The sequence below is a fragment of the Mustela putorius genome, unplaced genomic scaffold (genome assembly GCF_011764305.1).
Source record: "Mustela putorius furo isolate JIRA1106 unplaced genomic scaffold, ASM1176430v1.1 tig00001584_pilon_pilon_pilon, whole genome shotgun sequence".
In the NCBI taxonomy this organism is placed as follows: domain Eukaryota; kingdom Metazoa; phylum Chordata; class Mammalia; order Carnivora; family Mustelidae; genus Mustela; species Mustela putorius.
The window spans coordinates 423,000-437,130 of NW_025421806.1; the positions used below are offsets into that span (position 1 = coordinate 423,000).

Below are 14,131 nucleotides of genomic sequence, written 5' to 3' on the forward strand. Positions count from 1 at the left end.
ACTCAGGGCCTGAACAAGCGGGAGCGTTCAGCAGTAGAGACCTGGCCAAGGCTGAGTGAGAGAGGGAGCGTGAATGAGCGACCTGGGAGGAGGGGGAAGGGGGGGCGCGCCCAGCGTCCCTAGGGGATCCGGCTGAGTGGGTGCGGGTACGTGTGCACGCGCGTTTTTGAGACCCGCGGTCGGCCCTGCGCAAGAAGCACAGGGGCCACAGCCGTCTGGAGGGCGTTCCCAGGAAAGGGCGAATGTGAGCGGGCCACGCGTGCCAGTGCGGGCGAGTGTGCCAGCGGGGGGAGGGTGCGTGCGAGCGCGAGTCGAGTGGGAGTGGGGGCTCACAGGCCTGAGCAGAGTGAGTGTGTCCGCGCGTGCCAGGCGCGGGAGCGTGCCAAGGCGGGGGCGCGCGGGGGCAGTGGCCGGGAGGGGGTCGTGGCGCGCGGCCGCGGAGGCGCGGGGAGACAAGGCGGGAGGGGGAGGGGAGCGAGGGCGCGCGCGGCCGAGTGGGCGCCCGCGGTCACATGGGCGAGGGAAGGAGGGAGGGAGCGCGCGAGAGAGGGAGGAGGATGGGGGGGTTAAAGCCGCCGAGCGCCGAGGAGCCGGTGCAGAGCGGGCGGCGGCGGCGGCGGAGGAGGCGGCGGCTCCAGCCCGCGCGGCGCGGGGCTCGGCAGCGGGATTCGGCAGCAGTGCTAGCTCCGCGCTCCGTGCCTCGCTCCCTGCCGGGGGTGGTCGAAGGGCGAGGCGCGGAGTCCCGGTGGCCCGAGGGCGCGGTGAGTACCCCGCGGCGGACCGCGCGCGGCCGGACCCACAGACCCTCTGACTGACCGACAGACCCGCGGCCCTCGTGCGCGCGGGAAGAGGGAGAGGACACGCGTGGGCCCGCGACCCGGGGGGAGAGGGAAACGGGAAAGTTCAAGGGAAACTTTGCCCGCAAACTCGGGGGCGGGGGCGCGTGAGAAGCCGCCCCCCGCGTCCTGGCGCGTCGGGGGGTTGGGCGTGGTGATGGTGGGGGCGGACAATCGGCTGGGGGGAGGTGGCCGGGGCGGATTGTCCTAGCGTCCCTATTCTCTCTCACCCCTCAGCAGCGCGCGCGGGGTCTGGGAAAATTCCGGAACTGGGGGGTCGTAGTGACCTCCTCGCGCCCGGAGGCGGCTTCCTTCTCCCGCAGAAATCTAGACTTCAAAGCGCCCAGGGGTGTGAACGGACGGCTGCGCGTTTGCCAGCGTCTGTGAATCCGCGCGCGCGCGCGCGTGTATGTGTGTGTGTGTGTGTGTCTGTGTGTGTGTGTGTGTGTGTGTGTGTGTGTGATCCTGCCTGTGGTTTCCTCGTGAGTCCGCCTGTATGCACCTCCATGTGGTGGGTTTCCTTCAGGGTCTCTTTGTAAGACCTCCTGTGTTGTGTGTTTGTGTGAGTCCGCTTGTGGGGTATCCCCATCTCTTTGTGAGCCTGCCCGTGTGTGTTTCCCCTGGTGCGGCACTGTGTGAGACGGCTTGGGTGTCCCTGTGTTGCTCCAAGGAGTGTACCTCCCCGTACGTGGGGGCTGGGCCGCGGGGAGGTCACCAGACGGACAGCTCTGCTCCCTGGTTCCTCTCCTCTCCCGAGCCTCTCCTCCTGCATCTAGCTCTCGAACTCGCTCGCTCCCTTCGTCCCCTCCCCCCTTCAGTAGCTTCAGGCGGGCAGGACTATTTCACGCCTTGTTGAAAATTCAGGATTTTCTTTCCCTTTCCCTCTAGTCTCTCTTTTTGAGAAGCCTCTGTGTGTGTCTTTGTGGCTGGCAGCTTGTCTGCAAAACTAGGTGTATGTCTGCATGCCACTGGGGGAGTGTGTCTGTAACTCTAGTTGTTTTGCTTGTAACACTTGGTATATTTGTGTCTGTGTCACTGGGAGTGTTCATGTGGCTGTAATCACGGAGGTGGGACTTTGAAATGCTGGGTGTATTTGTGCCTTTACAATTGCTGTATGTCCAGGGGGTCTGAAACTGTATTTTTGTGTGTCTAACTCTGGGTGTGATAGGTCTATCATTGCTTGTGTGGGGATGGGACTGGAACAATTGAATATTCCTATGGCTGCAGGGCTAGCCAGGGCTTGAGGGGTGGAGGGGCCTGTGTTTCTCAATAAACTATGCCTCTCTGTCTCCACTGTCAAAACCCACACAAATCCTCTGAATTGGTTCTTGGGGTTCCTGGTCAGGATTGGTGACAGGGAGCTAAGGTTCACACTCCATCAGGGCTAATAACTCCAGCAGATCCTGACCTTATACAAAGACTAGGAGTTTAAAATTCAAATTCAAGGCTTCTTGGAGCTTCAGAATTCATACCCAGATTCACACTGGGACATGTAAATGCATATGGACTCACATTTAGAATTCTCAGAACAATGGGACTCACACTCACATTCATACTTAAATTTGGGGGCTTATATCCAGCTCTACACTCCAGTCCTAGGGTTTACAGTCTGACCCACACTGGGACTCCAGGCTTACACTTAGATTCACATTTCTGTCCTGAGGCTCATAGCTTTACATTGAGACCTGGAGCCCATGCTCAGAATCTCACAGGGTTCTAAAGTTCATACTTGGTCCTCATTTCAGATTCACACTTACATGCTGGGGCTCATACTCAGAGTCACTTTAAGACCAAGGGCTCACACTCAGACTCCCAGGGGAAACTGGGGCTCACATTTGAACTCAAGGACTCACACAGGACACTGAAGTTCATGAACTCATGTTTCCATCTTAGAGCTCACTCTCAGATTCACACTAGCAAGATGATCACTTCCATCCTGGGTTTACTTAGAGACCCGGTGGTCACACTCAGACTTATATTCCTGGTGATTACATTAAACTCACTTCCATCCTGGGGCTTAGACTCACACTAAAGCTCTAGTGCTCAAACTCAGACTTATGCTTCCATCGTAAGACTTTTATATTCCCCATGAGGGCCCTGGGGTTCACACTTGGAATCACACCTAGTAATGGCTCCATCCTGAGGCTCACATTCAAATTCAAACTAGGGTTGTGGTGTTTACACTCCCAGTGAAACTTGGAACTCATAGTCAAATACACCCATATTTTCTTTGGTTTATGGTGTTATGAGGGTAGTTGGGTAAGGAGCAGAGACTGTGACAAGACTTGTCCCCTCCAGAGGTAGGGAGGAGAGGGGATACATCTTTAGGCATGTCACTCACTTGGGCTGTGGGCTGATGGAGAGGGTGGTGGGGAAACCCTGACCCAGTTAGGGTTGAACATTTCTGTCTTTCTTTCCACATGGAGACTAGACTATATTGGCAGAAATGTCTGAGTGGCTTTTTGGTACAGAAGTGATATATACTCTATATATCACTGATATATATGATATATACATGTGAGTCTCCCATGTGCCATGTACATCACATCCCCCTTAAATAGTTTTGGGTACCCCTTTTGTGGTAAGAGAATCACAAGTGAGTGTGGGGGAAGACTCCTGTCCTCCCAAGACATTTTTTCCACCCCAGTCATCCTTAGTATGGAAGGAGTATGAAGGCTGACTTGATAAGAGGGTAGACCTCTGGCTCCTTTGAACATTCCAGAGCGTGGGATTCCTGATTGGAAGGGAGATGGTAGCCAGATCTGTGGTGAGAAGGTAGCTGAAGGAGGAGACTGGACTGAAACCCACCTTCCCTCCTCTGCCCTGCCTGGAGAGGAAGGGTAAGGGCAGAGTGTTATATTGTGTCTCACGATGTCTCAATGTCTCCTGGAATGTCTGTTATGCTCTTATCCTATCTCTGTGGTATGACCAGTGTTCTCTTCTCCCTAGAGCAGAGAACAGTAGCCCTATGGGGGAGAGTTGGGCTACGTTGTAACCTATCTTAGGACTCCACCTGCCTTAGAGATGCTGCTGGGCTTACACGCCCTCCCTGTTATGGAGGCCAGCAAGTTAGGGCTTCCTGAAGTACACAGTCACCCCATGGGCACCTCGAGGGCAGTAGGAATCTGGCCCTTAGGCTCAGATGGCTGGGCTGTATCAACTCCCTGTCCCTGGAGGGGACACATGCTCCCCAGCCCCCCTATGAGGGTGGGGGGCTTGAAGGCAAGGCAGCCTGCTCTCTGCCCCCCCATGGTGAGTTGAAGTGTAAATGAATCAAAACATATGGAGCAGATTTTCTTTGAAATGCAGATGGGTTGGGGGGACCATGTGTGCCTGGTTTGGTGGGGGGGGGTCCCAGAGAACTAGGAGGCTGAGAAGAGAGCTGACCCCTCCTCCAGACCCACCATGAGGTGAAGGGAATTGGGGAGACCTCAGCTGTGTAAACTGTGGCCCTCGGTGACCACATCCACCCAGGCTCCAGCTTCCTATGGGGAGGGGGTGGGGAAACAAGAGGTCCCTGTGGGCTGAGAGTGTTGAGGTCATTACCCTCCTTTATCTCAGTCTCGAGAGGGCAGAGAGAGCCCCCAGAGCCCAGAGCCATGCTGGAGGGGGGGGTCACCACAGCCAGGAGCTCTGGGGGCCAAGGGGTAGAAGAGGGAGCTGGGGCAGATGTGAGGCAGAATTAGACCCAACTGCTTGCAGAACCAAGTCCTGGAAGCTGGGACTACAGCTGCAGTGGAAGGAATGGAAGCCAGACTATGATGGTGACTTCTGGTCAGACTTTAGGAAGGTACTGAGGAATCCTCAATCCTATTGGAGTTTTTCCAGACCTGGGAGGGTCAGTATGCCCTACCAGGCAGAACCTATACTTTCTCCTCACAGAACACATCAGGGTTACATAGTAATTGCCTGTGAGCTCTGTGGGAGGGGGGACTGGGTCTGCTTTGCTCATTGGTGTACACTGCCCCAGCACAGACTTTGTCACCAGTAGGAAGACCATGTGGAGTAAAAAATGCATCTTTTCCTCTCCCATCCAACTGAGTGCTGCATGTGGGCAGAACCATATTCTCAACTCCCAGCACAGTACCTGACAGGGATTAGGTGCTCAATAAATGTTGAGGAATGATAAATAAATAAAATGTTAAAAAAAATGTGGGGGGACGCCTGGGTAGCTTCAGTTGGTTAAGCATCTGCCTTCAGCTCAGGTCACGATCCCAGGGTCCTGCTTCTCCCTCTTTCTGCCCTTCCCCCTCTCCCCTCCTCACCCTCCCCCCACTCCCGCCTTCCCCCCAAACCCCCCTCCTATGCTCTCTATCTCAAATAAGTAAAAATCTTTTTTAAAATGTTGAGGAATGAGTCCTTGAGTGGGACAAACCATAGCGAGAGGGGATTCTCTGGAGTTTGTGACTTGAGATCCAACACACTCTGTTGTATTACCCCTATTTGGCTCAAAGAAACGCTGAATGATTTGCAGTCTACAATAAGGAAGGACTTGCCTGCAGTCAGGGAAGGAGTGTGGAGGATAGGCAGCTTCTTCCTTGAAAAGGTCAGGACTAAGGGAGACTGGGACAGGGTGATGACCCTGATTCTGTGGCAGGGGTTGGAGGTCACTTCTGTCCTCTCCCAGCTTCAGGATTTTTCAGAAGATGGGAAAGCCCTTTTCTCCTCATGTGATGGAATGTGTCCCTTGGTCTCTCTAGGTCAGGGTTTCTTGGACTCTAGCCAAGACAATGGACCCCACCTCTGAGCCACTGAGGCTAGGCTCTGAGGTTGTTTAGCTGCTGTAGACACCACAAATTGTATTAGTTATTAATGTTTGTCTGAGAACACGGGGTTCTGATCCTAAAAATACCCTATCCAGCCAGAGCCTAGGAGTTGTTGGTGTGGGCTGGTATAGCAGTAGTGCAGCCTGATAAGATAGATGCTGGGAGACACTAGAGAGTATGGGGAAACTGAGGCAGCATGGGCCGGAGATGCACAAGAGACAGAGTCTCTGTTTTATTTGGAACAAAGATTTATAAAATTAGTGGTGTCAGTTCTTCAAATTGTGGCAACACATAGAGTAATCTATTGTCTTATGCTGCAGAAAATTTCCTTCTTGGAAAGTTTGAAGATACGTCTGAAATCGGACATAAAAATTAAATAGTCAGTAGTAACCATTTCAAGTCCAGCTTCGGGATGTTCCAAAATAAGTATGTGACAAAAAAAAAAAAAAAAAAAAAACCACCCCAAAAACCTTCCCCAGGTAGCCTTTTCTGAGCCACTGCCCCCAACCCTACCTCCTGGAGCCCTTCCCCACAGCCTGAGACCCAGTGGAGTTCCTGCACCCCCCTTTCATCGGCCCCCCGACCTCACATCTGACCCTGAGGCCTCTGTGTATCTCCTCTTCCCAGAAGATGGATGTTGCACAGTGGTCCCAAAAAAGGTAAGAAGATCCCAGCCTCTGAGGGCAGATGCCGTGTGACCTTGGCTTGTAAGCTGACCTTTCTGGGCCCCTCTGTGAAATCGCAGGATGGGGGGGTTGGGCCCTGGCCCAGGCCCGGAGAGAAGGCGGTTTTGGCACTCATCCAGGTCCCTGACGTCAATGACTCTCCAAATAATGGAATCAATATTGGGGGGGGCAAGCGTGAACCAGGCCCCAGCGATTAGAAACAGATCAGCACAAACCCGCAGCTGATTCTGATAGAGCTGCCTTGGAGAGCTAGGGTGGGAGGCCTGGAAGGAGGTAGACCTGGTGGGGGGCTCAGGAATGGAGGTGGAGCCACCAAGTGTCCAAAATATGAGGGTGCACAAGTAGGCAGAGATTCTGGGGCTGCCTGGGTTGGAATGATGGGGTGGGGCTGCTGAACTAGTCCCTTCCTCCTTTGAGCCTGTGGGGTTCCAAGGCTAGGGAAAGTTTAAGAATGAAGACTTTTTTCAACCAACAAGTTATAAAGAGTGGGCAAGGGGAGTTCAAAGCTCATTTCTCTGCTTCCCAGACTTGGGCTCCTAGGCCATGTTAGGGGTCTCAGGTTATACCCAGGTTAGGGGAGAGAGCTAAATGAGACCTGAGGGAGATGATCTTTTGCTTGGAGGCAGAGGGCATTAATCCCAAATAGAGAGATGGGTATTCCCTCTCAGATTGGGAGCCAGGCCTCCTCCATCAGCCTGTGTCCCCTCAGCCTCCTAGAAGGCAGTAGGTGAGGAGCAGAGGGCCATGGGGGCCCATAGCGGCTGGCCTGGCGGCATCTGACAAAAAACAGGAAGAAGGGCTGGGGGAGCAGCTGTAATTATGGGGCATTTATTATTAATCAGATGAAATTGCTGGAAGCAGCTGGTGTAATGTGCGTAGCGATACAGACTCTGCATGCCCCTCCAACACATGCACACACACACACACACACACACACACACACATGAGCCATGCGCAGTCTGAGCCTTGTTTGCTTACACAATTCTTTTCTTGTGAAGGCTAGAGGGCTTTTTTTTTTTTTTTTTTTTTTTTTTTAAGTGATTGCTATACCCAACATGGGGCTCGAACTCAAAACCACAAGATCAAGAGACACATGCTGTACTGACTGAGCCAGCCAGGCACCTCTGGAGAGCTCTTTATGTGTGTCTGTGTCTGTTTATGTTGGTGTATATCTGTGTCTTTTCATGTCAGCCTGTACCCTCCTGTCCCTCTATTGTCTCCTTTCCCGACTATTTTTTGGCCTGATGAGTGCCTCTGTCTCTAATGTCCTCTCTGTCTCCCTCTCTTAGGACCTGTCTCTTGGTGTGTCTGTATCTATCACCACCAGCCAGCCTGTCTCTGACACCTTATTTTAGTTTGTGGCCATGTCTCTCTGGTTGCATTTTTGTGCCAAATTAGATGATGTGGAGGCCCTTTCTCATGGGTGTTTAGGTACCTGATTATGCCTCTGTCAGACACATCTGGGACCTGTTTTTTTTAAGGGGAAGAGAGGAAGTTGGACCCTGAGGATCTCTTGGGGTCTTGTAGAAAGTGAGGGCTCTGTTAAGTGACTGGAGCCCATAGAAGCAATTGTGGCTTTCAAGACAGCCCTGGGTACAATACTAGCTCCTTTATCAACTACCAGTTGTATGACTTTGGACAAGGTGCTCTTGTTCTCTGAGCCTCAGTTTCCTCATCTGTAAAATGGAAACAGGATTACCTCCAAAGGTTGCTTTGATGATTCTGTACAAAATGTATGTTAAGTACCTACCATGATATCTGACTTACTACAAACTCTGAACAAGTGTTAGCTGTTACAGTTATTACTGGAAAAGGCACTGTGCAGGCAAGAGAGAACTGCAGAGGTAAATTGGTATAGCACACAGGCTTCAGAGCTAGGCTCGGACTCAAATCTGTGCTCTGGAACTAATCATCTATGTGGTGTTAGGCAAGTTACTTAACCTCCCTGAATCTCAGTTTTTTCAACTGTCAAATGGAGAATAATTATAGACCCCACTTCATGGAGAGGTCATGAGGATTAAATGAGATAATGCATATGAAGTGCTTGACACAGTTCCTGGTACATAACAGATGCTCAATAAATCATCGTGTTGACAAAGCAGAGGGAAGAGGAGAGTATAATGGTGGGTGTTTTTGCCCTGCCAGTGGCCACGTAAGAAAGCATGTGATGTTCAGGTACTTGTACCTGTGAATTGGTTGTGTGGGGACTTTGGATTGTCTGGGGGTGTATGAGTATGTATGCATATATGGTGTTAGGCCACTTCTGGCCTTCTTTTTCTCCCTGTGGCTTTGAACCTGAAGTTAGCAAAGGGAGTGCTCGAGGGAGTCTGGACTGTTTCCAACTTTCCCTCTTGGGGACACTTATCTGCTGCCTGCCTCAGTCTCCCCTTCTCTCAGTGAGGTTGTATGGAATGAGTTCTTTTTTGGACTTAGGCCTGTGGCTCCTCTGTGACCTCTGATTTGTGCCCTTTGCCCTCCTAGAATCCAGCCTTGTCACATCATCCTGCCCCCTTGGTTTTGGAAGTCCTGGAAACAGTCGGTCTGGAGGAGGAGGACATTGATGTGCTCAGTTTGCAGCCAGTGGTGAAGAGGTATGTGCTGGGGACCTAATGAGGCAGGTCCATCTCTGGGCACTAGGCTGGTGCAGTGGAGCTACAGGCTTGAGGATGTGAGTGAAGAAGGGCTTGAGAGCCCTTCCTTCTCTTCCTCTGTTCCTCCTCCTGAGGCTTTTCATGTCCATAAAGTGGAAGGGACTTACCTGCAGTCACACAGGCAAGGGCAAAGCCAGGTCTGCAATGAGAGGGCTGAATCCTGGATGTGGGAGTATGTTGTTTCATTGTCTGTTTCCTTTTCTACCCCCAAAGCATCTGTCTGGCGTGACTGGGGGAGCAGCTGGGCTTGCAATAGATGGGATGGGGGTCAGAAATTCCAAAATCTTCTGGGGCCAGCCTTGGGGCTGGGCTTGACTCTCCCTGCCTTTCATTAAGGCCAGCCAAGGCCCCCGATTGGCAGCCCTGGGTGGGGGGCGTCCAAGGAATCGAGGCGCTGGAGCGGAACGGAAGGGCCTATTGTCCAAAACCCGCCAGAGGCCCACAAAGGCCAGCCGGCTTTTCATCTCAGCTCCCAAACAGACTGGCCATTTTCCCGGCCCAGGAATGGGGGCCTGACTGACCCTTCAGAAAGAGGACTGGGGTGTTGTTAGGTGGGGTGGGGTATCCCGGCCTGACACATGGCTATAAAAGAAACTTAAAATGGAGCTGGGGTTCTGAAGAGGAGGAAGGGAGGCTCCAGAGGGGCTATAGAGAGTTAAGCTTGCAATCTCACTGTTCCCTGAGGACCCAAGGACATAGGGTAGGGTATCTGATAGAAGTTCTGATTTATGCAGCAACAGATAATAAATATTTATAGGGGGCACAACTGGGAGGAGTCTCAAGGCTTGTTAGTAAAGTGAGCTCTGGCTGTGAGGGTAAACAGTCCTCCCCCACAATTGGGAACACCTTATCTACTTGGAAGGGTGCCAGAGAAGAGAAGGCTAGTAGTGGTCAGGCAAGAGGCTGGGCTCCCTGCAGCAGGAGGGACTGAGGCCAGACAGCAGAAAAGTCTTCCTCCCCAAGAACAGTAGCTCTGATGCCCTGACCCATATCTCTGGGGATCCCAGAGGATCGCAGAGAGCCGGGGAGGTAGAGAACACCCCCGGGGGTTAAGAGTTAGACAGCTTCTGTGGGCCCCCACCACCCACTCAAGAGGAGGCTGGGAGGCAAGACTTGGCAGTTCTGTCCACCCTCCCTCTGCAGCACCTCCAGCACCACTTTAAAAACAGCTTTTTAATTTAACAAAGTGGATGAAAAACTGTTTTTGGAAATAAAAGATATCTGCTGTCTCCTAGGCTAGCACTCAGCCCTTGTAGAGAAACTCTCTCCCGGTTTCTCCCTGCTGCTGGTGGCTCCTTTCCTCTCTCTCTCTCTCTCTCTTTCTTTTTTTTTTTTTTTTTTTTTTGTTTCTGCTCCATGGCCTTCTAGTTTCCCCTTGGCTTCCCCCTACCCATCTCCCATATCAGCCTCCCTGGGAGTCTCATCCTCAGTCTCTTATCTCTGTGTCTCTGCATCTCCTTTTGTCTCTCCTCTCCTCCGGGTCTCTCTTCCAGGGCTTGTCTCTCTCCTGAATCGTCTCTGTCTCCCAGCCTGTCTCAATCTCTGTCTCCCTCCCCCCCTTCTCCCCCAACCCCTGTTCTAAATGGGTCTATTTAAAACACCCGATGCTGCCAAGTCAGAAAAGCGTCTCCTGATAAAGCGCATTAGGCCGGGGAGAGGGAGGGAGAGGGAGGAGGATAGAGAAGGAGGGAGCAGGGAGCAGGGAGCAGCAGGCAGATGGATTGATCCAAGCCCGTAACCCCATTAATCAGGCATCAGGCATCGTGGGTCCCCCCCTCCCTCCTCCAGCTTCAACCCCTTCTGAGCTAAAAGCCCCTTAAATATTTATCACCCCTCCCCCATGGGGTGAGGGGAGGGGTGTGTGGTCCTTGGTGTGAGCATCCCCAGCTGCCTGGTGCTCCCCCCAGTGTGTTTACACATGTGCACATGAGCTTATACGTGCGTGCATGGGTGTGCATACCTAACAGGCTCAGGGCCCATCCTGTCTCCCTTCACCCCCACCATAGAGGAGCCCTGGAATCTGACCTGGGTCTTGCCCTTCCTGAAGAGTTGGGCATATAGAATACGGAGACCTCTGGGGTCAATTGGGGGTCCTCAGGCCCCCCAAAGTGTAGTAACTGGAAGACTGGGTGGCCCAGCACTATCATTCTCACAGGGCAGGAAGGTGAACTGGGGTCCAATGTCCAGATTCCGCCAAATTCCCAGAGCAGGAAGTAACTTGGGGAATAGAATTGGGGACTCCATGCTCCTAAAGTGCACAAAGGTAACTTGGAAGGCTGGCTGAAGTTCTCCCTTTATCCTCAAAGGGTAGGAGTAAGACCTGGAGGTGGGTAGAGGACTTTCCATTAACCTCAGAAATTTAGGGGCCTGACCTGGGCCATCACCGCCGAGAGTGGGAAGAGGGCCACTCATTGGGGTGATGGGGAACTGGGTCCCACATCTAATGGCATATTGACCCCCCACTGGCTGCAGAGGTCAGTCAATCCTGCGACTGGAAGGGGTCCGTCGGAGCTGGCCTGAGGCAACTTTGCCCTGGGCTCCCGGAGGGGGGAAAGGGAGGCCCGGGCTGCCCTGGGCTTGAGGAGGGGCCCGGCTCCGAGCCGAGGGCCCCTTCCTCCCTCTCCTCCCCCAGCATCAAGTGCCACATCTCCTCCTGACTCAGACAATTAGATTCAAAGGATGACCTCACTGCCTGCCGTCCCTCACTCGCTCCCTCTGCTAGCTCGCCTCGCTCGCTCGCGGCGCGCTCCTTCCTCCCCTCCTCCCGGCCCGCTCGCCGCCTCGCTCCCTTGCTCACAGCTCAGCCCGGCCCCTAGCCCGCCCGCCCGGACTCTGGCTGTTGTTGCGGGGGGCTCCTATAGCCCCCCACCAGGCCAGCCCGGGCCTCCTGGGCCCAAGCCCTGTGCCCTGGGGGCCCGATGCCCGAAGGCTGCCGGGCGGACCCACGGGGCGCTGGAGGCACCGACTGGGCGCCTGCGCGGGGACCCAGGTCAGTGGCCGCGCGGCCGCGGGGGCGGAGAACTTGTCACCCCCACCTCCGCTGCTGAGACGCCCCCGCCCGCGCCCGCCCACCAGCCCGCCTCGAAGCTTCCCGCTCCTTTCTCGGCCCCCGCCCCCCGCGGCTGCTCAGCGCGCTCCCCCTGCCAAGCTGTCTCTCTTCTTTCTCCCCCCCCCCTCGCAGCCCCCCTGCCTTTGCAGCCAGTGGGAGGGACTGGGACTTCCTGAGGTCCCAGGGATGGGGCTAGGGCCCATTGGCTGCAATCGGCCCAGGCCTCAGAGAGAGGAGGGGGCTCTGGCTGTGTCCATTGGCCTGGGGGAGGGGACCACCACCTGGGTGGGAAGAGGGCTACCGAGAGAGAGGCCCAGGGTGTGGGGGTGACATCTACACAGAGGGGGATGAGCTCTTGATATCTTTCTTTTCTCACATCCTGTGGGCCTCTTGCCTGGCTTCATTTGTCCCTACCTCCTAGCAAACTTTAGTCCCCACTGCCTAGTTTCATTTGGTCCCCACAGCTTGTGTTCTTTTGGGCCATGTCACCTGGTTTCCCTAGACACTGCTGCCTGATTTCTTTTGTTGGCACTGTCAGCCAACTGAAGTCCCTATCACCTGGCTTGGTAGGATTGCCCTACCTGGTTTCCTTATGTCCTGTGGTGCCTGCTGTCTGGTGTTTGCTTCCCTGCCTGGCTTCCTTGGAGCCTCTCATGCTCCCTTTAGATAGGGCATCAGGGCCCCAACTACACCTGGAGCAGTAAGTGCTAAGGATGTCATCAGCATTGCCATTTGTTCCCGGGTTGGGGCCTGACCAGCACAGCTTGAATTCCATTCTGCCTGGACAGCGACACAGCGTCCTTTCTTGTGATGGGTGGGGGGGTGCAGGGCTACAGGGTCCAAAGACCTTAAGGATTCTTGTCTTCAGTGGTTAGAGGAGCACTGGCTTGGCCAATGCTGTCCCCATCTCTCTTTGGGCCTAACAGTGATGACAAGGCCTTGGCAGGGGCTGGGGGTCAAGGTCTGAGCCACATCTCCTTCTCCTTACCTTGCCTCTTGCAGCCAGGCCTGACAGGCAGGTGCACTCTAGATAGTTGTGGGCACAGAGAGGTTTTGAAGAGGTTCGGGATCACACAGCAGGTGGGTAGGCTGAGAGCTGCTGCTGATTCTCATCTTGGAGAAGAGGAGTTGCTGAGGGGAAGCAGGAGGTGCCTGGGGAGTGGGCTGGTTTGGGGGGTTTTCTGGCTCCTGCTATTATCAGTGCCACCATCTCTTCACCCAGGGGCTTCTCACCACCAACACCCCCCCACCCCCCCATCCCCCCCACTACCCTCCCCCGCTGCCCAATCTGGCCTGGGTCTCTGTCTGCTTATTCCCAAATGCTGGGAAAGCAGGGGCAGGGGAGGAAGGAGCCATCTAGGAAATTATCCTATTTACTTGCTTTTTAGGGCCCAAGAAATTTTGTCCTTCCCTTTTCCTTCCTTCCTTTAGCCACCCTGAGCTTTAACCTCCACCCCCCAAGTGCAGCTTGGGCCATCCGAGGTCCCAGCATGGAATGACTGTTGTGAGTGTGTATCTTTGTATTTCCCACTGCCGGATGTGGGAGCACAAGAGGCTGAGGGTGACTGGGGGACTCTGGGTTTCTGAAGGTGCGATGGTATCTGTGTGGAAGACAGACTGCTTTGAGTGTGTGATGGCATCCATATGTGAGCCCGTGACTGTTGTGAGCGAGCACGTGTGAGAGTCTGTGTATGTGACTGTGACTGCAGTACATGTGTGTGCACAGTGTGTGTGAAGCTGCGGCAGTGGGTGTCCACGTGGGAGGCCAAGATGTGCGGTCACGGTGGTGAACTCTGAGTGCCAGTGACTGTGAGAGGCCACCGGCCTGTGTCTGTGAAGCTCTGGCTGTGTGTGTGTGTGTGTGTGTGTGTGTGTGTGTGTAGGTGGGGAGGGTTTCGGAGAGTGCTGCCAGGTGGTAGTGAAAATCCACATGTGGGCTACATCTTGGGGAGAGGTGAGCCCTGGGTGCTGTGTGACCCTGAATTGCTGGGGAGTGTGTGAGCCTGTGTGTGCACGTACTCATGCCTGTGTTTACCCATCAGGAACAGATTGCTCTGGCTTCCCCACTGCGAGGAGGGAGGAAGGGGGAGGAAGGATGGCTTGCTTTTGCCCAGCAGACCAGAAGCTTCCTCAGAAGTAGTGT

At 54.2% G+C, this 14,131-nt stretch overlaps 1 protein-coding gene across 3 annotated transcripts in view; it reads left to right on the plus strand.

Moving 5' to 3' along the window:
* The first annotated feature begins 323 nt into the window (after nucleotides 1–323).
* CNTFR (ciliary neurotrophic factor receptor) overlaps nucleotides 324–14,131 on the plus strand; it is a 38,274-nt gene continuing 24,466 nt past the window's right edge. The window contains exons 1-2 of one of the 3 annotated variants that reach the window (XM_013053705.2): nucleotides 324–346; nucleotides 8,770–8,879. The gene's annotated coding sequence lies outside the window, so the exon portion shown is untranslated. Of the gene's footprint in view, nucleotides 347–564; nucleotides 762–8,769; nucleotides 8,880–14,131 lie in introns of those variants that run through there. The other 2 variants (XM_004747434.3, XM_004747436.3) reach the window with 2 other exon arrangements.